This window comes from Misgurnus anguillicaudatus, chromosome 1, assembly GCF_027580225.2.
Source record: "Misgurnus anguillicaudatus chromosome 1, ASM2758022v2, whole genome shotgun sequence".
Lineage (NCBI taxonomy): Eukaryota > Metazoa > Chordata > Actinopteri > Cypriniformes > Cobitidae > Misgurnus > Misgurnus anguillicaudatus.
In genome coordinates, this window is record NC_073337.2 from 12,625,728 (window position 1) to 12,652,680 (window position 26,953).

Consider the following 26,953-nt stretch of genomic DNA (forward strand, 5'->3'; position numbering starts at 1 on the left):
ATCTATGGGTTCAAACAACATGAGGGTAAATAAATAATGATAAAGTTTAATTTTGGGGTGAACTATTCCTTTAAAATGACAGATCACCCAAAAATTAAATATGGATACTTCTCTTACAAAATTGCATCGATTACCCTCCGAAGGCCTTTATTTGTCCCCCAGGAGCCGTTTGGATTACTTTTGTGAAGGATGGAGGCATATTCTTTGAGCTTGAAGGAAGTGAACCCCATTTTAACTGTTATAAAGCTTGGAAGAGCGACACTGCAAAAAATGATTTTCAAGAAAACATTTTCTTAGTATTTTTGTCTTGTTTTCAGTAAAAATATAAAAAAAATCTTAAATTAAGATGCTTTTTCATGATGAACAAAACGACCCAAAAAGTCTAGTTTTTAGACCAAAAACATGAAGTGATTTTGTACATAAAACAAGCAAAAAAAATCTGCCAATGGGGTAAGCAAAAAAATCTTGAACATTTTTCTTAAACACTATTCAAGAAAAAAATCAAGAAAATGTTTGCTTGTTTTATGCACAAAATCACTTAAATATGATATTTTTGGTCTGAAAACTAGACTTAATTTCTTGAGTTGTTTTGCTTATCAAGAAAAAGCATCTTAATTTAAGAATTTTTTATATTTTTACTAAAAACAAGACAAAAAAATACTAAGAATTTTTTTCTTGAAAATCATTTTTTGCAGTGTATAACATTTTCTAAAAAAAAATTGAAAAATTGTTTCGTCTGATAGATGATTGACATATTTCTCGGATGACTTGAGGGTGAGTAAATTATAGGGACCTTTTTCATTTTTGAGCAAACTATCCCTTTAAGGGTTTTAAATGCTTATGGTTGCTTATTTATAAAATAAATGTGTTTTAAGCTTTACATGCCATTATAAAATTGTACATTAGACAATAAATTGAAAATAACCAAAAATGTTCAGACATGGGTTCTACAAGGGTTTCCAGTGCTTTCAGGGTCCCACACACTGCAAAAGAGCTTCCACCTGACATGCTAATAAAATTGACAAATGCTTCAAGGAGTTTTTTGAGGTAATATATGACAAATGAATAAAAAGCTCTATCTTTCAGCTGTAATTTTAAGTGGCTGGGTGAATGTTCCTGGCAAGCTGACCGAGGGGAACACCTCAAGGACAAGACAGAGTGAGAGACAGAAATAATGGAAATAGACAGGGATTCATCAAATACGAATAAAATACAATTTACAAAAGTTACACAAGCGCAATTCATGTATTATTATTGAATAAAACTAATTTAACAGAATAACTTAAACTTAAATGAAACAAATGTTGCAGCACTTACTTTTTCTAGAAAATAATTCAATTTTTATTAGTTTGTCAGTTTGACCACCTCCTCTCTCTCCTTTTTATTTTTTTGATGGTTGAGCTGCATCTCTTTTTGAACAAAATGTGTGACTTACAAGTTCTATAGCAATACAGTAAATTGTTCTTCTATGGCAGGGGTGGCGAACATCGGTCCTGGAGAGCCGCAGTCCTGCAGAAATTAGCTCCAGCTCTAATCAAACACACCTGAACAGGCTAATCTAGGTCTAAAGAGTTACTAGAAAGCTACAGGCAGGTGAGGTTTAATCAGGGTTGGACCTAAAATCTGCAGGACTGCGGCTCTCCAGGACTGACGTTCGCCACCACTGTTCTATGGCATCGCTGTGAACCTTTGGTATAGCACTTTTATTTTCAACAGTGTACCAGAGAAATACCAGGGCAACACTGCTAAGGTTTTTACCCAGTTCTCGGCTGGCATCAAAAGTGCAGCATTAACTCCAGTCAGAGTGTAAATAACAGGGCAAGTGGGAGTAGGAAAATAATAGAGCTCAATGTGAGACAGTCATCTGCAGTTTCATCTGCTGACAGGATACAGACAGATGCAGACCCTCTGAGCTACAGTGAGGGGTGCCAGAGAGAGAAAGGGAGATATGAAAGCTGAAAGCGTGGGTGAGATGTTTGTCACATGTTAGGAATCCCTGTGAAAAAAGCACAGAGGAAAATGTGACATTCCCGGCGGTTCGCACCCACCCACTCCCCCTCTCTCCTAGAAAACATCTAGACTGTCTCTTTTATTAAGTGCCAAGTGCACAGTCTGTGCATCCTTTTTAGTAAAACAATAATGTACATAACGGATATAAGTTAACCCGTAATTGCCTGTACACCTTTACTGTGATATGACAGACCCTGAACAACTGGCTTAAGGTGTCAATAACAGTATGGAGTAAAACAAATGTGATAGTAGGATGTGTTTCTGGCCCTACATCTTTTTATGTATACACCTGTAAACACCTGTTCAATTTCTCATTAATGCAATTATCTAATCAACCAATCACATGGCAGCTGCTTCAATCCATTTAGGGGTGTGGTCCTGGTCAAGACAATATCCTGAACTCCAAACTGAATGTCAGAATGGGAAAGAAAGGTGATTTAAGCAATTTTGAGCGTGTCATGGTTGTTGGTGCCAGACGTGCCGGTCTGAGTATTTCACAATCTGCTCAGTTACTGGGATTTTCACGCACAAACATTTCTAGGGTTTAAAAAAAATGGTGTGAAAAGGGAAAAACATCCAGTATGCGGCAGTCCTGTGGGAGAAAATGCCTTGTTTGATGCTAGAGGTCAGAAGAGACGAGCCGACTGATTCAAGCTGATAAAAGAGCAACTTTGACTGAAAAAAACACTCGTTACAACCAAGGTATGTAGCAAAGCATTTGTAAAGCCACAACACGCACAACCTTGAGGCGGATGGGCTACAACAGCAGAAGACCAAACCAGGTACCACTCATCTCCACGACAAATAGGAATAAGAGGCTACAATTTTCACAAGCTCACCAAAATTGGACAGTTGAAGACTGGAAAAATGTTGCCTGGTCTGATGAGTCTCGATTTCTGTTGAGACATTCAGATGCTAGAGTTAGAATTTGGTGTAAACAGAATGAGAACATTGATCCATCATGCCTTGTTACCACTGTGCAGGCTGGTGGTGGTGGTGTAATGGTGTGGGGGATGTTTTCTTGGCCCACTTTAGGCCCCTTAGTGCCAATTGGGCATCATTTAAATGCCACGACCTACCTGAGCATTGTTTCTGACCATGTCCATCCCTTTATGACCAACATGTACCCATCCTCTGATAGCTACTTCCAGCAGGATAATGCCACAAATAATGTCACAAAGCTCGAATCATTTCAAATTGGTTTCTTGAACATGACAATGAGTTCACTGTACTAAAATGGCCCCCACAGTCACCAGATCTCAACCCAATAGAGCAGCTTTGCGCCCTGGATGTGCATCCCACAAATCTCCATCAACTGCAAGATGCTATCCTATCAATATGGGCCAACATTTCAAAGAATGCTTTCAGCACCTTGTTAAATCAATGCCACATAGAATTAAGGCAGTACAGAAGGCAAAAGTGGGTCAAACACAGTATTAGTATGGTGTTCCTAATAATCCTTTAGGTGAGTGTATATTTACACTGTAAAAAATGTCTGTAGAAATTACAGTATTAATGGGTATTACTGGCAACTTACTGTAGATTTTACATTTATGTTATTTACTTGCAACAGTTTGTTTAAAGTTAAATGAACATTACACATTTTCAGTCTTTATCTTCTACATTAAGTTACTGGCAACCAGCTGCATAATTACGGCAAATTTTTTACAGTGTAGCCATATAGCCGGGCAGTTGTTATCGTAGCATAAATATCATAGCCCTGATCAGGATAAGGGGTTTGTTTTTAAAAACATTTATTTTACAATAACAACTGTCCGGCTGTACATTATTCTGCTTGTTACACAGCGACTTGCTACAAGTGTTAATTATTGGATAACTAAAAAATATTTTATTATTTAACTTTATTAGTTAGTAGTTTTATAAGTATGTTATTAATTAGGCGTATTTATATTGAACGTATTAAAGTGCCAGTCAGATCTAGTATCAAAAAATTACCTTTATTGCAGTGTGTCATGCTTTCCATTAATGTTAACAATATGCGAAGTTGTTAACCCAAAAAGTGCACGATAAATGAAGTTATTGGCTTCTAAGGTAGGGAGTCGACTCTGAACCATGTTAACGAGTCATATTATATAACTAGCAAAAAACACTTAGGTCACAAATTGCGCTGCATTGCGCCGGGTATATGATAGGGCTTGAAGTTTCTTTAACAGGAATGTTTCAGGACCAACACAATGGTTCAACTATGAACACAATTTAACTTGGAAAAATCATAGTGACTTGTTAAACATAGAGCATGGATTTTGACTTCAACCTGTTAGACATTTTCCTTAGTAGGGGATTTAGCGCTGGTCAGCAGGGACCGCAAATGTGTTTTAATCACCTGCGCAGCCAGCCACATGGCAATCAGACACATGAAAAGCAGCGAGGGAATCGGTTTGTCGGAGGCACAGCTGTCTGAATTCCCAAAGAAAAGCAGGGGATTTTAATTAAAGAGCACAGTGAAGTGGACCTGCTATGATTTTCTGATGTTTCCTGTAACAGGGAGATGAGGAGTTGGGTGTGACAAAGAAACACGAAAAAAGTGTGACTAAAGGTTATATGATTACACAACAGTCATAAACTCAAGGCATATAAAAGAGGAGTATTATACAGTAAACACATGATGCTGCATTTCAATAGAATGACTGTTTCACTGACTCTGACGTAACAGCCCACAGTGGAAGGTTCAGAAAGTGTAGTGGGAGAATACAGTAGTTCAAGGCTGGCTGTAAACATCTGCTAAAATTGACTGGAAACATCTAGTCTTGCTAAACCATAGTTGTCCATTTGTATCTGTGAAAAAACCAAGCTCGGCCCACAACTGGTCGAGCTAGCCGGTTTGGTGGCTTTTAAAGTATATTTGTGTTCAGCTGTTCATGCGGGATGACCAGCAAAAACAACAAACCACATTGGACTGGATAAGGCTATGTTTTTGTGTTGCATGCAGGGATATGTTATGCTTTATGCTGGTTTAACAATGTTCTCGCCTGGATTCTGAAATAGCTTAACCAGCAGAACATTAATAGTTAAAGGAACAGTATGTAGGATTGTGGCCAAAACTGGTATTGCAATCACAAAACTTATGGCTAAAACTGGTACTGCAATCACACAACTGGTGGCCAATACACAACATGACAACCATAGCTGCCAACTCTCACGCATTCGCCGTGAGACTCACGCAATTGACCCCATTCTCACGCTCTCACGCCACACATTCATTTTCTCACGCAGGCTCGTGCCCACCATTTAGATTCCCATTGAGTTTAATAAAAGACATTAAATAATTTTATAAAAATACCTAACTGTAAATACTGTAAAACGCCTATCTCTATCTGGCGTGCCTCCAACAGCATAAAGCGCTCGTCAAAGTCAAAATGATGCGAAGGCGAATCAAATCAAAGAAGGTGGAGTTATTGTCTACAAATGCCGAAGCGCCAGCTACAAACTACAGAGAGCGAGTGCGCGGCTGCGCGATGGTGAAAGAGCAACGCACGATGTAAGTAGCTAAACCAGTGCTCGCAGTACTGACACTTTTATATTTTAGCGTACCTTCACTGTCTTAGGTGCCACCACTTCTCATGTTGCTGGTACTTTGCTGCAAAGAGTCAAAGAGCATTTTACTTTATGTGGCGCTTCGCAGGAAGTTCGGCAGCGAGGACATCAGAGTACCGCGAGAGCAAGTCGAAATGTTACAAAAGGGTCCGCCTTTACCTTTGCTCTCGCGTGACTCTGATGTCATACGCCGATCAGTCAGCTCCGCACCAGTCGAACACACAAAGCGTCAAGGTCTGGATGAAAAGCAGAGATTCCACGCACGCAGATACCCTCAGAAAACAGCAATTTTAATCAACCATCACTCGCGTCACGTGTGTATGTTTGCAAGCAGTACAAGCCTGCGTGATGTTTGCGGTGACAGGTTTTAATAAAAGAGAAAAAGGTCAATTTATATTTGACATCTATAAACAATAATATATACGAAATATAATTATATGGTCTTGACGTACACATTATCTCTTGCTTTAGTTTAATATAAACTACTAATTTGGTTTATTTGATTGTGACAGTCCCTCTATCACCAATCACAAATCATCACTTTACGCTTCTCTTTCTCAGTGGATAAACTGAATCAAAGCTGCTGTTATCTGCAGTTATACATTTTACAGAGACCAGTATTCATTAGATTTTAAGAACTTTTTTGGCACTTTTATCAGAAGGAAAGCATAATAGAAGTGTATAAAATAATAGTAAAGACTCTAATCTCAGGCATTTAAACTCAGTAAAAGCTTTTATTTCAATTTAATTTCTAAAATATGATTCGATTTGTATTGAAACATTTTAACGCAGTCTTTTCCAACTATTTAACACAGAAATAGCTAAAATCCACACTATTATCAATTGGCAAATGGTTAGGACTTATATAAAAAATTATTACCACAACCCCCCCCCCAAAAAAAAAAAATCTCACTCCAAGCTGAACTCAGAAGTTGGCAGCTCTGTGACAACATAAACATCAGTTGAGGGCTGCAACTCCACTTTTTAAATGACAATATCCTGGCCAGACCACTGTTGTCAGTGATATAAGTATTTGAAATGAAAATGATTTCTTAATGTCTAGTGACATATCAGGGCCATGTTATGATTAATTGATATACATTTCTTACATACTGTTCCTTTAAGATTAACACGCTTTACTACTCAACTACAGGAAGTTTGTATCCAGTCTTTTTTTAAAGCACCATTTGTGGTAAATTGTGTAAATAAATAATAATAATTTCTATCAGCTTGAAGTAGCCTACTGTCCGTCTCTCGCTCTGTTGTTGTGTTATTGGATAAAAGTGTCTGCTAAATGCCTAAGGGGCGGTTTCCCGGACAGGGCTTATCCTAGTCCCAGAATAAAATGCATGTTTGAGCTGCTTTCATTTCAAAACACCTTGTACTGACATATTTTAACATATATAAGTGTCATTGTTTTGTCTCAAGATGCACACCAGTATTGCTTTTTGTAAGGTTTGTTTGTAAAAAAAAAAACCTACTAAAATGTCCTAAAATAACTAAGCATAGACCTAGATTAATCTAAACTCTGTCCTAGAAACCGCCCCTAAAAGTATAAAATAACCTAGGATTAAAATTGTTGTACAAACCATTTTGACTTCCTTAGAAAAAAGGAAATGCTGTTTAATTCCATACAATAACAGTCAATTTCGCATAGAGTCCCAGCAGAAGGTCTAGACTAGAAAAATGATCAAAAAATTGTGTGTATGTAGCTCTGCGGTACTAATGTGAACTCTTCAAAGGTGTATTTTAAAAAAATGTATAGGCTACTGCAATTTCTGACAGTGTAGCAGCTTTAAATGGCCAAGAACCGCCCAAAAGACAGTTTGACTGACATATCAAGCAACCAACCACTTGATTTGTTTTGTTTAGCATCACATTTAGATGCATTAAAATGTGTCAATGTCAAGTCAATGTCCCAGTGTGTTCTAGATATCATGTAGATTCAGATCAATCAGACTATATAACTCCTGTAGTGTTTTGAGTTGTGTCTCTTACAGTACAGTCTATGGCTGGAACAACCCATCAATGGTGACCGAGGCTCGGAGGCTGTCACTGTTGACCAACAAATAACACAACAGAGGTGGTGACTGAGGACCAACAAACAATGCTGAACCAAGGCCATTTAAAAATTATCGGCTAAAATCCCTGTGCAACATTTTGCATCACTCTGGCTTTGAATCTAAAAAAAAAAATCATACCATCAAAGTGGCAAAGAAATCACAATCTATTTTTCTTTCTGAGGAGAAAGAACAACTGCCTGAATCCTCTTCCATAACCATCAGATATCCTGTTATCCCATCTGAACTTAAAGCTCAGACACAGTGACGTCTCGCATTTTGTTTTTGCCAGTTCGATAAATACCTCTCCTGGCATTTTCAGCTCATTGTGTTTGTCTTCATTTCCTCCGCAGGATTATTACCACTGCTTTCACACAGCAGATAACACTGACTCACTAACTCGATCTCAAATGTTATTGTTCATGGTTGTAGAGTAAAGCGCCTCAAGAATCCACATTTAATTTGAGCAGTCCAAAAACAGCCAGTAATAAATATAGTAAAGTTTAGTTGATTTACAGCAATTTTACCGGAAATATTGTTTTACTATGTATTTTTTATGACTATGAAATTGTGACACTTGTAACACTTCTTGCAATATGTGGCATTGTTGTAAAATGATACAGTTATTATATTAGATTACCATTGTGCATAAATGGTGCTCAAACACCACTGTATTTACAACCCGAATTCCAGAAAAGTTGGGAGGTTTTTTAAACTTTAATAAAATGATAACTAAAAGACTTTCAAATCACATGAGCCAATATTTTATTCACAATAGAACATAGAAAACATAGCAAATGTTTAAACTGAGAAATTTTACAATTGTATGCACAAAATGAGCAGGTAATGTTTCACAATTTCATACAAATATTAGGCTACTGCATAGTCTACTAAACTACAGATGATGGTAATGGGATAATAAGAAGTTTATTCCAAGTGTAGAGTGCATATAATAATAAAGTACCGCGTTTGCTAGCTTATAACGTTTTAACATGATTGCAGCTAAATCACAATTAAACATTACAAAATGCCATGACAAAGTTAATTGTGTACGTTGCATTATTTCATGACGTTGTTCGTTATAATGTCACTATACATGATTATTGCTATTTATCATAATAATAGTTTGCAAATTGTGAGTGTTTACACTATTTACAACTTCTAGGCTTATTTATGTCCTGATAATTATGTGAGATATTGACAACTGTTGTCATGATAATCGCATGACATACTACAAGCAAAAGCAACAACATACAACATAGACCGCAAACAAGTTTACAAATGAGAGATTTACTTACTAAGTTAGTCCATCAACAAGATCGCCAGATCAGCATCCCATCCAGTGCTGTCTTTTAGCTCACGCCAACGAGTAAAAGCCTGACCGAGTGGGACTCTTGTCCAGTTCCTAACGCGGTCAGATTCTCATTTCCTTTTCCTACTCTCTTCCGAACGTGCTTTCTTAACTTTTAAATCGTTTAGCCTCACGTCTCAAATTTGCGCGTGCAGTTGTTGTTATAGGCTTGATCGTCTTCATGCAGCGCTGCAAGATCCGACAGCCGGATGACGTCAAAGTGCCGTCTCGCATCATTCTCGCGGTACTTTGACGTCATCCGGCGATCGGTTCTTGCAGCGCCACACGAAGTCGAACAAGCCTAACATGTGTGACGGTGTTGGCGTAAAGCAAGTCGTGATTATCGCGAGATTTGTCAGGGGCGGTTCTCTCAAGATTGCTTTGGTGGTTTTGCTAGCAGCGTCCATCCCGAGCTTCAACAGGAGGATGATTCGCCTTACTATGACTTTGTTTACCACTGAAATAATTTTGAAGCTGTTATATTAAGGTAAAATAACTGCATAGTGTGTCTTTAAAGTATTCCACAATCTTTTTACGCAGTCTTTCACAGATTGGAGAGCCTCTGCTCATCTTTACTTCTGAGAGACTCTGCTTCTCTAAGACATACCTTTTATAGCTAATCATGTTACAGACTTAATATCAATTAACTTGATGTTCTCCCAGCTGAATCTTTTCAAAACTGCTTGCTTTTTAGCCATTTGTTGCCCCCGTGCCAACTTTTTTGAGACCTTAGCAGGCATTAAATTTTAAATGAGCTAATTAAGCGGATAAAAGTGTAAAATTTCTCAGTTTAAACATTTGCTATGTTATCTATGTTCTATTGTGAATAAAATATTGGCTCATGTGATTTGAAATTCCTTTAGTTTTCATTTTATTCAAATTTAAAAAAACGTCCCAACTTTTCCGGAATTCGGGTTGTACATGATAAACCGTACATTTCAAAAACAACTGTGATGTCTGAAGCAACAGCATAACAACATTTTCCAGATCGTTCAAGATGCTGTTAAGATTCATTATACACCTGTCTACATAAAGACATTAATAGCTGCAAAACCTGCCACAGTTTCATAGCTTTCATATCTGCTTTCACTGTTTATATGAAATTACTAATGACAAGTTCTGCAAAGTGATAAATACAGCCTGCTTCTAATACAATTTGACTAACCAGTTATAAATATCTACAGTATTATAAAAATACTGATTAAAATGATGTGTTTGTTATTCCAACTAAACATTGTCCTTATTAAAGAAAAACAATTCATCAAAATATGAAAAATATGTCATTCTGTCAACAATTTACCTCCTCTCATGTCATGTTAAATGTAAGTGTTAAGTGTAATGTGGCTCTATATGTGGCTCTATATCAGCATGGCTGTCATTGCCCCTGGCACTCACACGACTACAAGAGTGATATTGCATTCATACAACAGTTCGCTGGCAAGTGCATAGTGTGTAAATAAAAAACAAAGCAATGTGTCTTTAAATGCCTCTTTTTTTGGAACTACTTCCATCTGCCACAGATTCAAACTTGAGGATGACAGGTAACCCTTTTAGTCATTTGTTTTCAATGTCGTGATTCAGACAAGGTGTGCGTTTTCATGGCATGTAATGGAAGCGGAAAAATAGTGCTGCTTCAGGCAGCTGAAAATGGTGCACTGTATATTCATTAGAATAATATAATAATATAACAATATAATGTTAGTCTGTAATATAATAGTTGGTAACAATAAGTGCACTAATTGAGTACGAACCCCCATAAACTGCATTAAATGAATGCGCTGTCAATTATTTCACTGACACAATAGAGCCGAGGAGTGTTGGTGATTATATTTATACCTGATTAATATGTACTTGGTTGTTGAAGTACTTAAGCACTTGTTTTAAATGTCTGTAAAATGAATAAACACAATGTGTTCAAAAGAGCACTTGAACAGTTGAATGTGTAAGTGTGTGACCGTACACTCTGGTGGCAGCTTTATCCAGTCACAAATATGTGACTGTACCGTACGGCTCAAGTGGTGAAACAAACCCCTATTACTAATTCTAAAATTATCAGTGGCAGAATGATACAAACGGTGAAGAACTGTTGTATTATTACTGATCTTTTCCGCTGCAGCTCTCAAATCTCATTTAAAGTTTTTATTTTAATATCCATGCATTATATTATGCATAAGACCTATATTATAATAAACATGAATGTATAATGGGTTAAAAAACTATTTTGTTCAAATTCACAAAATCGCACTTTAGTTAAAATATATACATAACACATTATACTTATTCCTTGTGTCATTTCACTTTATTTATTATGACTCAACTTGTATACTTAAATGTTCTGATTTCTTTGTATGAATTTAATATTTGGCTTGATGCTACATCTGGTGGAAATTTTGTGTCGATAGCCCACTTAGAAATCCCCTTACTGTTAAAAATGCTGATGTGTCAAATACTTATTTTCCCCGCTGTATATGATTTTATTTTTTTTATTTTATATTTATGATGACAATTGATGTGAAATTAACAGTTTGTCTATTTGGAAAAGCTCAAATTTAGCTATCATTTGTCCGTGTTACCAACACAACACACATTACTTGTTCATTCTTTTGTCATCTTTCTCATCTCTCATATATATTTACATAAATGGCATGTCAACATGTGAGAACTGATGTCAATAATGGCAAATGTCAATGTTCCTTGTGTGGTTTTTTTTTGTAAATTGAGTCCCTGGCCACCATGAAGTTTTTTCATAAAAGTACCAACATCATACAGGTTTGGTACAACACAACATACTGTAAATAAATGAAGGCATAATTTTCCTTGTTTGAGTGAGCTCTCCCTTTAAGAACAATTTCACTTTATTTATTATGACCCAACTTGTATACTTAAATGTTCTGATTTCTTTGTATGAATTTAATATTTGGCTTGATGCTACATCTGGTGGAAATTTTGTGTCAATAGCCCACTTAGAAATCCCCTACTGTTAAAAATGCTGATGTGTCAAATACTTATTTTTCCCGCTGTATATGATTTTATTTTCTTATTTTATATTTATGATGACAATTGCACAATCGATGTGAAAATAACAGTTTGTCTATTTGGAAAAGCTCAAATTTAGCCATCATTTGTCCTTGTTACCAACACAACACAGATTACTTGTTCATTCTTTTGTCATCTTTCTCATCTCTCATATATATTTACATAAATGGCATGTCAACATGTGACAACTGATGCCAATAATGCCAAATGTCAATGTTCCTTGTGTGTGTGTTTTTTTTTGTAAATTGAGTTCCTGGCCACCATCAACCGTTTTTTCATACCAGCTTCATACAGGTTTGGTACAACACCACATACTGTAAATAAATGAAGGCATAATTTTCCTTGTTTGAGTGAGCTCTCCCTTTAAAGCCAATTAAATATCATGGACAAGAGTTTAGGCAACCTAAGAATAACACAAACACGGTTGTCTAATTACTCTAGACGGCTGTTCATTTAAAGGCTGTTCAGAAATAACAGAGGGATGATGATCAGATCAGATACCCTGACAGTTTTGCCTTGTGCGGCTGCCTTCAGCACAGTTAAAGCGCCTCGTGGGGCTGGTGTCAGTTACCCTGACAACTAACAACCAATAATGATGTCCGCTGCCTTGATTGACACCTGCCCGGTATCCTCTCTGAATCAAATGGAATGTTAGGGTCAAAGGTATCTTAAATGGCAAAATGCCACCTGTTTTCTAATAAGATCACTTTAATAACTATCACTTTAAAAAGCACAGCTAACCGGCTCTTCTGATTGGCCCAATGACAGCGTTGCCTTGGTGACACACTGGGCTCTGACGGCCCCTCGAGACCTCACCTAGCTGTCGTCAGGTCCAGGCTGAGAAATAAATTGGATCTGCGTGAGAAGAGGGTAGCTAGACGACTGCGACAGAACAGTTAGTCATACAGATACTAATTACATGAAAAAGCCTTAACTAGTTGGGCATGGGATTTTCTATTTTTCTTATCTCAGGTATTGCGTCCAAACGTACAGTAACGTTGGAGAGCCAAGAAGAAAATAAGAGATAAGGGGTGATATTGTGGGGATATTGTATGTATATCTTAGTAGATCATATAGTAAACGTATCATAAACGCATGACGAGTGATCAAAAACAGCAAAACAAAAATGAAAGAAGAACTGAACATCTCTCTCTCTCTCTCTCTCTTCATCTGTTGGGTTGTCCTCAGACCTTGTGAAATCCCAAATGTATCTTTTTGGCTATGGCTTTTCCTGTAGTGACCTGAATAAGGGCTCCTGAGAGAATACAACATCTCACTGAACTAGATTCAAACTGCTCGGAGAGAGTGAAGTGCCTTCACACTCCAAACACAAGCATTCACAGCTCACACCTGGACTGAAGGGACTCAAATTGGATTCCACATCCAATGTTGTAATGCTTAGAAATGAAAGACAGAATATTTAATTTAGAGCAACAGAGAACTTTTAGTTTGCACTATACGGTTTGAAAGTAATTCAAAGGCCTGTGGCGTGGTCTTATACTGTAATGATGAAATATTAAGATATAGGTGCAATTGTACAGGTAAGAGTTGCACAGACATGCCTGTAAATACACAGACACAAAAAACATGCAGTGCTATGGCTTGAATATTTTCAGTGCCTGTTTCAAAGAGACCTGCCCTAATTTCATCTGACAGGTGCTGTAAAATCCTGGAACCTGTTTGCACACGAGATCTCTTGTGTAGACTAAGAACTCAATACAACAAATAAACATATAATATATAATAAATCTACCCGTGATACTTGTTGTCCAGGTTTACATATTGCAAAACAATGCCAGGTAATGAGATTTAATACCGCAAGAAATGTAAACACTTAAATTCAATTATTGTATTCAACACATAATTAAAATCAAGAGCATGCAAGTTCATTTTCTTTCACAGCAAACTGCTGTAAACTTGCCTTGTGAGAAATGTACTTATTTATAGCATAATATAAAAGGTTTGTTTAATTGACTGTTTTTTATGTTTTAGGAAAAAATATGTCATAATTGTTTATGTATTAAACTAAAAACAGTAAGTATAATAAACTCTTTTTTTTAACAAATTATATTATTACACGGCTCTCTGGAATGCTTGATTCTGATTGGTCAGTTGAGACATTTGCAGGTTCGTTCTTTTCAAATAACAACCGCTCCAAAGTAATAATGCATAGCCGGACTACTTGTATGTTTAAAATCCCTCCGCGCCAACAAAGATTACTGTTTGGCGCCATCTTGTGACAAACACTGGACAACCACAATTAAGAATGGAAAATTTTGACATTAATTTTAACATGTACGAAAAAACAAATATGCTAATATTTGCTAATAAATATGCTAATAAAATGTTTCAAATTCATATTCATGTGGCAAGTAGCCGTGTAATAAGCGGGATAATGTAGAGGCAGCCGGTAGTTATTGGGAAATAAGCCCCTTCAGTGTGATACAAGACCCTCCGCTTCGCGTCGGGTCCTGATCACACTGTCGGGGCTTATTTCCCAATCCGGCTGCCTCTATATTATCCCTTACTTAGTACACCACACTCTAAAATGCGTCATTCCAAGATTTGTTCTTTTCAGATAACAACCGATAACCTGGATGCTGAAAATCATTTTGACAGGTACAGTTTAATATTACACAAAACAAAATTTTAATAACATATCCTACAAAGGACTGAGGCTGCAATAATTTAAAATAAATACACATAGAAAGAAATATACAAAACAAGCATAAATAAAAAAAAAAAAGCCTCTGGCTCCACAGACAGTTTCTTCTGCCCATGCCTTGGCTCCAAACTTACGTTTTTACTAGGGATGCACGATAACTGCTTATTTTTAATATTATCGGTTATCGGTCTGATAGCAAAATTAGGCCGATAAATGAAAGCCGATAAATGCTGGATTATTTTGGTTTGTTGAACCACTTCACTTGCTCATTGCTGGCCATGTGGAGTTTTGATTGGTGCTTTCTGTGACATAGCACGACGATGACACATGTTGCAGGCTTAAGGAGAGTATGCTAGTCTAGCGCAAAGACAAGATGTCCGCGGTCTGGGAGTTTTTCGTTGTGAAATTAATATGAATATTTATCGGCCTATATATATATCGGTTATTGGCCCCCAAATATAAAGAGTTATCGGTTATCGGTATCGGCCAAAATTTCCATATCGGTGCATCCCTAGTTTTTACGTAACATGGCGACGACCATGGTCGGACATTTTTGGCTTCAATTTGTTACAATGGAGGGAGGCGACGTTGCGTCGTCCATCTTTTTTTACAGTCTATGGATCCAACCAATCAGTGTGAAGAGGTGTCTATAAATAGCTGTCATGCACCTCTGTCCCGTGACAGTTTTTGCAGCATTCCTCCTCCACCCAATCACCTCACTCTCAGTAAGTACATCTATCCCAGTAAAAGAGGGGGGAGTACTCTGGGGTCAGGCTAAAATACAGAGCTCGGAGCCCTCCCCTCGGACAGCATGCAGGGAATGTGATTGGTCAAGCCCGGTCGAGTTTAAAAAAATAAAACTGTACCCAAGCAAAGTTTTAGTGTAAATAAAGTTAATATATTTCACTTTTTACACCTTTTGATTGCATTTCAAAATCCGTCATGCAACCTATGAAGGCTGTCCGAATGTGTTTCACACAGCTGCCATCACGCACAAATGCATAGCCTATCCCGCATGTTTGTCGTCATTGACAGGTACCCTGCGCATGCTGTTTGCTGTGATTGTTTTTAATGATAGAGAGCACGAACCATTTGATATTTGAGATGAAATAAAACTTACCGCTGAGTTAAGCAGATTTTGTCTCTGTCGTCTATGTGACGCACAACAGTCAGCACATGATCATTTCAAGTCCGTTTACAAGACAAATGCTTTTGTTATGTTTAATATAAAGTTTACATTGCATTGTAAAAGTGATGAAATTATCTTCTTACATGCTGAATTCATAATGAGAAAGTATTAACACAAGCTTTTTTATTCTGCTCTAACACTATAAACAATAATATATGTCATTTTAAATACAAACTATAATTCTATCTTGACATGCACATTTTCTGGTTCATGTTGGTCCAGTTTAATTCAGAGGACTCATTGGTTGGGTGTATTCATTTTTATTGTAAGCCTTTAAAAAGAAATTATTTTAGCTTAAATTTTCTAATATATATTTTTGACAATTAAAAAAAAAATTCCAAAAACTTTCAACAGAAAAAGCAAAAAAGTCAGCAGATTCTGTCTGGCCCTGCCCATAAGGCAGCGAGGCAACAAGTGCATAAACTTTGGGATGCAATCTGAATTTTTTATTTGTAGTTTCGTGTTACACGCCCATGGATGTTTTCTTACACAGTGGTTTCTAATTTCTCCTGCGTTTAAGTTTTATTAAATTACTTGGATCCTGCATATATGTCTAATTTGTAACAATTACATTACTGTTAAAGTGCAATGAAATCTTTTGTAAGTGCTTAACAACCCTTCTCTCTGGTAAATGAAATGCTAAAGCTGATTACGCACTGTTTTAAATCACGTTAGCAAATGCACTGTTTATTATTCATGAGGAGACGTGGATTTGTTGTGTGTTCTTAGTAATCACTAGCAAATAGAAAAGCCAACAGATTAAACACAGTACTGTATGTTTAGTGCTTCTCGCACTTTATTCAAACCAAACCATTTATTTTTTAAACGGAAATAACCTGTTATGAAAATCACAGCACACCAGTGAGACCTCTAAACACTTTCTATTTGAATAAAACATATGCCTGAGCTTCAAATTAGAAATATCTTAGATCCTAGTGTTACATAGAGTTCTTATAGACTTCAGACGGACCATTAAAGAACACAACTCCCCAGAAATACTGTAAAACATCCAATTAGATGATGACTTTGAAAATCCTAAAATGTTTCCAGTAAGTATGTGTGTACTGAATGTGACTTCTGAGGCTGAGACTACTTAGATGCTAATCACTCTTCATTCTGAATACAATACGATCTAGATGCAACTTGGGTTATATAAACAAATAAATCAACTGTCAATAAATCAATAGTGACTCCAGTCTACATAATCTGCATCTCTTTGGACTGTGGGTGAAACTAGAATAAACAACAGTTTGTCGATATGAATTTTTTATAAACAAAAAAGAAAGAAAAAGAGAGGGGGGACAAAATAAAAAAATCTTTTGAAATCTGTACTCTACCAGACAGCCATTTACACTAATAAAAAAGGCCCACACCTCTTTCCACTTTCCCAGTTTTCCTCTGTGGCAATCACAAGTAAGTGGTGTAAGAGGAAAGCCCTGTGCGAGGGGCAATTCCTGGGCTCTGGCTGACTTTATCAGACCATGTCTCTCTTTTTCTCTTGAACGTGACATATGAAAAGTCGCATTTGGTTTAACATATGGAGAACTATTGCTTTTACATGTATACATTTACCCATCACTTTGCACTGCTAATGCAATGCTCGACCAACAGGGCTACATGACCAACACCTATTGTCATGTCTTAAAACAATGATAATATTGTTTGGATGAACCAGCAGTTGAAGACTAAGACAAGTGACCATAAAATATATTTTCCCCAGGAAGTGGTTAGAATGCTGGTTTAGAAATACAGCAAAACAGCATCGGATTAAGATCAGAGCTATACCTACATTGAAAGCATCATGTGGTGAGAAATAAACATCTGTGGAACGTTTGTCACTCTCAGCAAGCATATTTTACACTGACAATGATTGACACATGCCCCTCCCACTAATGCACTGTTCTTGGACCTGCTGTATAACTAACACAGATGAGAAACAATCAGGTGGGTTTGACCTCACAGAGCAGCGCCAGAAGCTGTCAATCTCAGACACAGCCATTAATAAAATCATATAAACAAGAAAAATTCAAATACAAAATCATATAAATAGGAACAAATCAAATGTATAAACATATAACAAGGTATGTCACTCAAAAAATATTGTCAATGCCCAAAAAACATGCACTGTAAAAAATACTTTGCTGCCTTAAAATTTTTTGTTAATTCAACTCAGAATTTACAAGTCATGTCAACTTACTATTATTTATCTTAACAAGAGATGAGTTGTTACAACTTATAAAATGAAGCTGACTTTTTTCAGGCAAGTTATAACAACTCACCTGTAGTTATAACAACTAATCTCTAGTCAAGATAAATACAGCCCAGTCACACAAAATTTCGTACCTAGTCACGTAATTTTTTTATTCTTTTTCGTGTTAATGACCTGAATTTCGGCGGTTTTATTCATGATCGTATCACGAATTTCTGTTTATGTGTCATTGTCACGTATTGGTTACTCAACCATTTAGCTTCCGTTTATAGTTAGATTGACATAAAATGACATCCTTACCCAAACCCAACTTTAACCCTAACGCAAGGCGACAATGTTTTAAAATATAGAAAATATAAAAACATGAATCAGAAAAAATAGTATAAACCAATACTTAAAGTGACATCCTAACGCAAACACCAAATCTAACCCTAAACCGAAGCGAAAATGGTTTGAAAATAGGGAAAAGCAGTTGAGTAACCAATACTTGACAATGACACATAAACAGAAATTCGTGATACGATCAAGAAAAAAATGCAGAAATTCGTGACAGTATCACGAAAAAGAATCAAAAAATTACGTGACTATAGGAACATAATTTTGTGAGACTGGGTAGGATAAATAACAGTAAGTTGAAATGACATGAACATGAAATGAAAATTTTTTTAAGGCAGCAAAGTATTTTTTACAGTGTGGTATTAAAACATATCTTGAGAATTTCAGGGTATGATTTGATACAGTGGATATAGTGACTTCAATTAGAAAAAAACTGAAAAAAGGCAACTTCTGAATATCTTCTAGCAAACTACTGAATATCTACCAGTACGATTATGCAATTACGAAATATGGCGTTACCGAAAACATTTAAAAATACAGTGACTGTACTGAATGTGTCAATATGTATTTTCTGAATCACCAAAAGCAATACATTTGTAGAAAATCATGCAAAAAATCTGACAAGCTTATAATGTGACAGAAAAATGCTTTGCTATGTGGCAAGGAAAGGTATATTATTTATAATGTTTACTTATGGCACCATTTTAATTTCACCTGCAAATGTCAAATGTTAACCTAAAGTTAATTTAAGAAATCTTTTTGCTGAGCGAAAAATGTGAGGGGGTAAAATCAATACAGGAGATGCTCTTTGAAGGGATGGAGGGGCGCAGGGCAGACGAGAGTACTTTGTTGCAAGTGTTGCTGACACGGACGGTCAAGAGCACTGTAATTATCCTTATTGTGTGAGTGTGTTCAGGGACTCTAGAAGTATTCGCTGTGGGATTTCCTTACTAGCCTGCTAGCAAAGGCTTTCAGCTTAGAGAAGGTAAAAGTGTCAATTTAGTTTCACTTCAATCATGTATGGACCTGTTTCAATATTGCAGGTTAACTATTCCTAATATTGGTGGGTATTCCCCCTGAGGGCAACTCACATTCAAGGTTAAAGTAAGTGTCATTGACAACAAATTAGACAGTTCAAGTAACAGCATGCAACATGCTTTTAAAATAATGTTTGACATCTTAATAGACTGCAAAATAGAGTAGGACTCAGTTGCATAGTGCAGTGGTTTTCAAACTGGGGGCCTGGGCCCGCGAGATGGTGCCAGGGGGCCCCAGTTTTATGACATTTTATGAAATGCATTCAATACATACAATTTATCATGAATTCCATGAAATTAAACGTAAAAAATAAGGCTACTAACCAAAAGCACTACTTTTTTGTATAATTTAATGTTTTTTTCATTAAAATGTTGAGTTTTAAAACAGTTTTTGTCACAAATTTTCTTTGGGGGGGCAAGGAATGCAATGTACACAAGGAGGGGGGGGGCACACGCTGAAAAAATTTGAGAACCACTGGCATAGTGCATACATTATAAAGAAAGGCACATGGATATCAAAAGGTTAAAACAATATACTATAATTTACAGGTGTAAAAAGGAATGCATCGCCGTATATGATACATAAAGCTTGAGTAGTGCTGATAATATTATTATGCAATATAATATTCAAATATTATTTAACAGGCAAGTGTTTTTCACGTAACAATTGGTAACAACTGTTTGGAACAGACTGATCTCACGGAAAGTCGTGTTATAGTCACGCAAAATGTGAATAATTTATTCCTGTCCATGGCACGAAATTCTGCTTTATTTCGTGGCTTGAACACGAATGTCTTTTTTCGTGACATTCACCTACCCAGTCTCACCAAGTTTCGTGATATAGTCATGTTTTTTATTTCTTTTTTCGTGCTATTATCACGAATTTTCGCATTCTTTCGTGATCGTATAACGAATTCCTGTTTTCGTGTGATTATCACGTATTGGTTACTCAACTGCTTTTTCCTATTTTTAAACCATTGTCGCTTCGGTTTAGGGTTAGATTTGGTGCTTGCATTAATTAGAATGTCACTTTATACATTGGTTTATACTATTTTTTCGGATTTATTTTTTTATATGTCGCCTGGCGTTAGGGTTAGAGTTGGGTTTGGTTAGGGATGTCATTTTATGTAAATCTAACCCTAAACCGAAGCGACAATTAAGAAAATAGGACAAAACAGTTGAGTAACCAATACGTAATAATCACACAAAAACAGGAATTCGTTATACGATCACGTGACTATATAATGAAATTTCGTGAGACTGGGCTGCATTCGCACAAATTTCTAAAAATAGATTTTCGAGTCTGTTGCACGACATTCTTTTCCGTTTCATTTTCTGTATTGTTTTCTCATTTTTTCCCCCCTATTTTCTTACAACTGTCCCTTGGGGTTGATGTTAGAATCACTTTCTGTTACATTTTTAGACATCCTAACCCAAACCCTAACTCTAAAGGGGGTCGCACACAGGACGCGCAGCTCAGCGGCACGCAGCGCTGCGTCGAGTCGCGTCTAAGACAACTGGGAGGTATCGTAAACCAGAAGTGCACATTAAATAGCACGAGCTTAGTCAGATAGCGTCTACTTCAAAATGCAAAATATATGTTAGCAGCCAATGTTAATTGTTAATGATTATTTAATGTTAAACTATGTGAGTGGCGCTCTGTGGCGAGACAGGGATTATAGCAACTTCTAACACTTCCTGGATCAAAGCTGGGCGCCGCAGACAGGCTCCACCTGTCGGCGCCGGTGTGCGTATACTCATAGAAAACAATGTGTTAGATTTTTTTAGAACGGCGCAGTGCTGAGCTGCGCGTCCGGTGTGCGACCCCCTTAACCCTAACTCCAGGCAAGAATAGTTTTAAAAGTGGAAGAAAAACCAGCCTGATCTCACAAAATACGTGAAATAGTCACGCTTTATTTTGCACAGTTTTGCGTGACATTGTCACGTATTTCCACCATTTTACGTGCCCCTGCCACGACTTTCTTTTCCATGACAGTTTCACGTATTGGTTACTCAACTGTTTTTTTATTTTTTAACAATTGTCGCTTCGGTTTGGGGTTAGATTTGCTGTTTGCGTTACGATGTCACTTAACGCTAACGTCAAGCAACAATGGTTTAAAAAGCATACGAAAAAATAGTATAAACCAATACGTTAAGTGACATCATAACGCAAACAGCAAATCTAACCCCAAACCGAAGCGACAACTGTTTAAAAATAAAAAAACAGTTGAGTAATCAATACGTGAAACTGTCATGGAAAAGAAAGTCGTGGCAGGGGCATGTAAAATGGTGGAAATACGTGACAATGTCACGCAAAACTGAGCAAAATAATGCGTGACTATTTAACGTATTTTGTGAGATCAGGTTGAGAAAAACATGTAGAAACCAATACCAAAAAAGTACATCCTAAACCAAACATCAAAAATATCCCCAAGCGACAATGATTTAAAAATAGGGGAAAAATTAGAAAACAATACATAAAATGACATGAAAAAGAAAGTCGTGCCACGGACACGAGAACTATTTATAGAAATTCAAGTGTCACAAAAAAGACATTCGTGCCCAAGGCACGAAAAAACCTGAATTTCGGGTCATGGACACAAATAAATGTATCAAATTTTACGTGACTTTCTGTGAGAATTTGTTCTGTGTAATAATCAAATAAGTTTGTAAAGTTGTAACTTGTTATAAATTGATGTAAATTGTAACTTAATTGTTTTTGCTGTAATTTCGCTTTTACATTGAATTATGGTATCACAACATACTAAGCATGCAGGGCTAAGAATAAATATCTTCTAATATATTATTTTATTACTATTACTATTATTACTACTACTATTACTATTACTATTACTATTACTATTACTATTACTACTACTATTACTACTACTACTACTACTACTACTACTACTACTACTACTACTACTACTACTACTACTACTACTACTACTACTACTACTACTACTACTACATAGATAGTAATCTATGCTTTCATACCAATATGGTTGATTTACATCTAAAATAAAAACTTCATAACAGAACAGTTTACTTCCCCATGACCCGTTTTTCTACATTTTTCTATAGGCTAGTGCATGATTTGTTTCCTACTTACGTGTCATATGTGCCATGTATGTATCATAACAAAACTGGTTTTCTCTGGATATTGATTTTTTTTTCACTTGGAAGTGATGTTTGTAAGGCATTGTTATCCATATCATAACACTGCCAGGGTATTTCCAGTGACTGGAAACAACACAAAGTGTCTGGCTTTCACACAGAGGAGGAACAAGGTGTGATAAAACACAGCTTTGGCATGTAGCCTTTCTTGGCTGTTTTGACCATCTGGGTTTTTTATAGTTCAAGCTCTGCCATGGTTGTCAAAGCTCTCAGCATTGTATTTCTCTGAAATCTCAAAGTGAAAGCCAGGTGGTATAAGCAACCATCTAGGAGAAATATCCATTTTGCTTTCATGAGGACATTATCTACACAAAACATTAAATATATTAATGTTTAAACACAAGTTTAAGTCTGTGTAAAGTCATTTCAGAGAATTGTTTCTTAAAGGACAAGTTCGGTATTTTACACTTAAAGCCCTGTTTTCAGATTGTTTATGATGAAATAGAACGGTTTTGACTGAAATTTCAACATATGTGGCTGCCCCGAGAATTTTCGGGTGTTTGTGTTTCACCTCCCACCTCTACAATGGGTTTAATGGTGAACTGGAACAATCCTTCCTAAAATGCATTAAACTTTCATTTACAAAGACGTGAAACTCACCGAGTGGTCAGGGGTGTTCACTGATATGCTCACGCAAAAACTACTGCAAAATACGCATTCCAACAGGTTTTATCGTAGTTTTTGTCCCACTCCATTGACTTGTATTAGATGTGCTGTGAGGTACGGTATTACTCCGCGCCGGGAACTTTGTTTGTATTCTTGCAATTGGCAAAGGCGGATTAGTGCCACCAACTGGGCTGGAGTTTCTATTATTCAAGCTCTCAGCGGAAGAATATACAGGTGTGAGGCATTTGGAAAAATAGGTCCACAAGTTTGCTAAAACAGCTGTTGGAGAGCGTCTTTTGCAGTGATTTTTGTGTGGGGGTATCAGTGGACGCCCCTGACCGCTCGGTGAGTTTCACGTCTTTGTAGACGAAACTTTAATGCATTTTAGGAAGGATTGTTCCAGTGCACCATTAAACCCATTTTAGAGGTGGGAGGTGAAACACAAACACCCGAAAATTCTCGGGGCAGCCGCACATGTCGAAATTTCAGTCAAAACCGTTCTATTTCATCATAAACAATCTGAAAACAGGGCTTTAAGTGTAAAATACCAAACTTGTCCTTTAACACATTATAAATGTTTCTTTGGCACCTTTAAGATCGGACTTTACTGTAAGTTTTTCATGCTTTGTTGGTTATGTTTCAAATAGTATATTACAATACACTGTTAGATGTTGCTGTAGATTTAGCATCTGCAGCGCATTTCTCACTTGAGGAAAGCAGCAAATACTGCACCTATTATAACTACTATTGTGGTTTTCTTTTTTGGGTTCTTTAAGAATAAAATACTCAAGCCGTAGGGTTCATTTTCAAAAGATAGACTTTTATTATCCGGACAAATAAAAGCCAAGCAGTCATGGTATTTAAACCTTGCTCGCACGCAATCCTTGACCTTTACTTTGATCTTAGCATATGCTTCTATAGCCAAGGGTTTGAAACATGAAGCAACATATGGTTTATATCATACAGAAACACATGGTGGTCACATTCCTTGTCCCTCACCATGTAGGCCTTCAACATGTACTTTTTGAACAAACTGCAATGCATGCTGGTAATTTTCCTACACACACAATGATTCACTAAGTGATACATATAACTGGTTATATTCATATAGAAAAACATAAAAACATAATGGTAAAGTAATTTATACACATATTCCTTTATATTCGGATTAAAACAAACTTCTTCGCTACAAACGCTTAAAACACCAAAAACACACTAACTACGAATTTTTCCACCAAAGTATATGAAATACAGAATCTAGTGCTGAACTTTGTGGGTATGGGCGGGTTTCCAAAAATGGACCCGTAAAGGACTGTGATCCAATGATTTCATTGCCATTTATCTTAAGGCAGGGGTGTCCAAAGTCGGTCCTGGAGGGCCTGTATCCTGCAGAGTTTAGCTAAAACTTCCCTCAACACACCTGCCTCAAAGTATCTAGTCTGCCTAGTAAGACCTTGATTAGCTGGATCAGGTGTGCTCGATTAGGGTTGGAATAAAACTCTGCAGAGACACCGGCCCTCTAGAAGCAGGAGTGGACACCCCTGTCTTAAGGTGAAGGCGCCTGCACTGTTCGTTCTGAAGGCCTAGGCAAATTTGACCCTGGCAACACACGATGTTACCCTCTGGCTGAAATATGATTGGATAAATGCTCTATAATAAATATAAACTACTGAAAGCAGCTCAACCAAGAGAAAAGCTAATAAAGATAATAGACTATATGTGATTCATTTAATACACATTCATGGAAAAATATATTAAAATATAAATCAGTGATTCAGATAATGTTTAGGCCAGCAGAGAAGGCTTTGCTGGCCCTGACGGCCCACAGCTAAAGCCCTAATAGTAAATTATTGTAAATTTTTTTAAATGTACTTTGTTTTACTAAATAATTTTCTTTTATCATTTCGATCTTTTGCTGGCTGTTATCTTTATTGACTTAACAGGTTTTGTGATTTGTATTGTTGTGTGTGTCATGCCTCACTTTCATTGCTGTTCAGGTTTGGTCATCAGCAAACATTTTAATCTCTCTACCCACAAAAGTCATCCCTGATTAAAAATTCTGAATAATTTTCTTGCTATTTTTTAGCTATATTCCTGCACATTTCATGCCTTATTGAAATGAAAATTGTTGATGGACTGTACTCTGGGCAACAAATACAATGTTTAACACAAACAGAATACCAAAATGGTGAATAATGATTGAATAAGAACATTGTTTGAGTTGCCTTTTGATTTGTATAACATAATATTAATGTATAATGTATATTAGTAATTAATAATACTAACATTAGTAAATGTAAAAATAATATTTAAAAAAAATAATTAAACATTAAATAATAACAACATGATCTTCTGTTTTAGTTATTCAGTTTTTGTGTACCTGATCAATGTGCAGTGGCATATTAATGGTTGTGTTAATCAATGGCCTTTCCCATCAATCATAATGCTTTTAGCAGTTGCATAACCATACAGCTCAAACTAGACTTTGCTTTTTAAAAGTTATTTATTTTAGATGTCAGTTAACCCTCCACTGGCCATACCACTTTTGCAACAGTTCATGCAACATTTAAGCCTTACTGTACCAGAGTCAAAAATAAAGGTACAAAGGCTGTCACTGGAATGGTCCTAATATGCATAATTTACCAAGATCTGTCTTTAATGTACCTTTTGTAAGGGTACCGCCCTGTACCTGTATTTCTGAGAGTGCAGTAAACCAAAAAAGTTGTCCTTCTAAAAGCTCTTGGCCAATGACCACAGAGGTAAATGTACATTGATTAAGTACTGTCAGTTGTAAGGATTGTAGCGCTCTGCTCTTTGCAGCGCAGTCTGCTTGAGTCGTCCTTATAGAGCGTATTGAGCTCTAGCTCAGCGGGTTTCTTGTCACTGCTCAATACACTCAACCACACTTTTCATTTTCCTCAATACGACCCATTATGTGATCTTTATGGTCTTAAAGGTCAATGGAGCGGCTTCCTGCTGTCGTGACAGATCACGGTGCCAAAAATATCACTGTGAGATCAGCTCAGGGCAGTTTGGCCTATAGCGCAATTTAGCCATCATTGTTTCACAGTCATGGAGATGTTAGCGTTTCAGCTAAAGACAAGAGAGCTTTTAAAATGTTAAACTCCACCCACAGGAATTACGCAATGTATTTACGCAATACGATCTGTTTATGTGTGGCGAGCTGGCAGTTAATTTGTGAAAAGTGTGGCAGTTTAGTGCAATAAATGTTCGCCAGAGGCTTTTACTGTGGCTCTCTGTCAGTGATAAACATACTGCACTACTGGCAAACTGGTTTGTGGTGACTTCTACTCAGGCTATGGTAATCCTGTGTTAATAATGGATGATCAAGATGAATTAAAAGAGGCATCACAGAGAGGATTTTAGCATCTCATGCTACAAGCAGTGTGTGCCAAGATGAAAAATGTGACTTTGTCTGTGAAATTGAGGCTAAAGCTTCATAATCTTATGATGAGATTTGGAGCATCACAATTTTATTTCAATGATTCATTTCACATTCATTTAAATATCTGACATGGCCTTACTCAGGCATATATCAAGGTAATATACACTCACCTAAAGGATTATTAGGAACAACTGTTTAATTTCTCATTAATGCACTTATCTAATTAACCAATCACATGGCAGTTGCTTCAATGCATTTAGGGGTGTGGTCCTGGTCAAGACAATCTCCTGAACTCCAAACTGAATGACAGAATGGG

The 26,953-nt window shown here is 36.7% G+C and overlaps 1 protein-coding gene across 1 annotated transcript in view; it reads right to left on the reverse strand.

Moving 5' to 3' along the window:
* LOC129431750 (copine-8) overlaps positions 1-26,953 on the reverse strand; it is a 150,029-nt gene that overhangs the window by 108,575 nt on the left and 14,501 nt on the right. The window lies entirely within an intron of this gene.